Raw genomic sequence first — 2090 nt, 5'->3', positions numbered from 1 at the left:
GGAATCTAGGCAAGGTTATGCCGGCTTTGAGCTTTGCACCACAACATATCCCTGCCCTATGGGAAAACACTTTTTTTCTTTCTACCCCTCAACAAATTACCTCAGAATATTTTCAACTGTCTTTTTAAATGTGCAATTTATTCAAGTCACACTTCAGAGTAAAACTGAGTTTGCCACAACTTTGCCAGCAAAGAGTTTCATTCAAAAACAATTGAAGATTAAGTGACTTAGAGAAGTGATAAATACGGAAGTTTAAAATAAGAAGCAGTAGGTTCCAGGTAGGAAGAATCAGGAAAGACTGATTTTATGTCTTTCATATGAAGATTGCTCCCAATTCTTTATGACCAGATGTATTAGTCAAGGTTCTCTAAAGGGACAGGACAAATAGGATAGATCTATACATGAAAGTAAGTTTATTAAGGAGTATTGACTCACATAATCACAACATAAATCCCACAATAGGCCATCTGCAAGCTGAGGAGCAAGAAAGCCAGTCTGAGTCCCAAAACCTCAAAAGTAAGGAAGCTGACAATGCACCCTTCAGACTGTGGCCAAGGTCCAAAAGTCCTTAGCAAGCCACTGGTGTAATAAGTCTAAGAGTCCAAAAGATGTTTGAGGGCAGAAACGATCCACCATGGGAGAAAGATGGAAGCCAGAAGACTCAGCAAGCCTAATTCTTCCAACTTCTGCCTGTTTTATTCTAGCCACGTTGGCAGCTGATTAGATGGTGCCCACCCAGATTGAGGGTGGGTCTGCCTCTCCCAGTCCACTGACTCAAATGCTAATCTCCTCTAGCAAAACCCTCACAGGCATACTCTGAAACAATACTTTGCATCCTTTAGTCCAATCAGCTGACACTCAGTATTAACCATCACACCAGAAAAATTCAATCTTCCTCCCAATCCAAACATGATTATTTACCAACTGTAGATTTCTACTTAAGCACGATAACATCATTATCATAACGGTAACAGCTATCGTTCATGTAGTATTACTGTGTGTTAGTTTACTGCCATCACAATTCCGAAACAGGTCCTATGATTATGTCCATTTTACAGATGTACCTCAGTCATTATAAGTAAGCAAATCCAGAACTAAACATGATTCAGCAAATAGCATAAAGAAACATGTACTCTGATGCTTAACTTGTCTCCTCATATCCAAATTCACATCCTTAATATTTTTAATCTATATTTTGTTTAATTTTTAATTTGTGTGAGTATGTAGTAGGTATATATATTTATGGGGTATATATTTTGATATGGGCATGCAATGCATAATCATCACATAATGGAAAATGCAGTAACCAGTCTCAAGCATTTATCATTTGTGTTAACAATCCAATTATGATCTTTTGGTCATATAAAAGTGTACAATTAAATTATTATTGACTATATTCACCCTGTTGTGCTATCAATACTAGGTCTCATTCATTCTATTTTTTTGTGTGTGTGCCCACTAGCCACACCACTCACCCCACCCCCAACTACACTCTTCAATCTGGTAACCGTCCTTATATTCTCTATCATCTCCAGAACTTTGATGTTTTGATTTTTTTAGATTTAACAAATAAGTGAGAACATGCAATGTTTGCTTTCCACGCCTGGCTTATTTCACTTAACACAATGACCTCCAGTTCCATCTACATTACTGCAAATGATAGGATCTTATTCTTTTTTATGGCTGCATAGTAGTACTCCATTGTGTATATGTACCATATATTCTTTATCCACTCATCTGTTGGTAGACACAAATCTTAACTATTGTGTACAGTGCTGCAACAAATATGAGAGTAAAGATATGCCTTCAACATACTGCTTTTCTTTGTTTTGGGTATATAAACACAGTGGGATTGCTAAATTTTAAGACAGCTCTATTTTTTTTGATTACGGAGGAAACTCCAAGCTCTGCTCCATAGTGGTTGTACTAATTTGTATTCCCACTAACAGTGTATGAAGATACCCTTTTCTCATTATCCTCTCCAGCATTTGTTATTGCCTACATTTTGGATAAAACCCATTTTAATTGGGATGAGATGATATCGCATTGTAATTTTGATTTACGTATTTGTGATGATCAAACATGTTGAG

The sequence above is a fragment of the Cebus imitator genome, unplaced genomic scaffold (genome assembly GCF_001604975.1).
Source record: "Cebus imitator isolate Cc_AM_T3 unplaced genomic scaffold, Cebus_imitator-1.0 Scaffold465, whole genome shotgun sequence".
Taxonomy (NCBI): domain Eukaryota; kingdom Metazoa; phylum Chordata; class Mammalia; order Primates; family Cebidae; genus Cebus; species Cebus imitator.
This window is presented reverse-complemented; position numbering follows the sequence as displayed.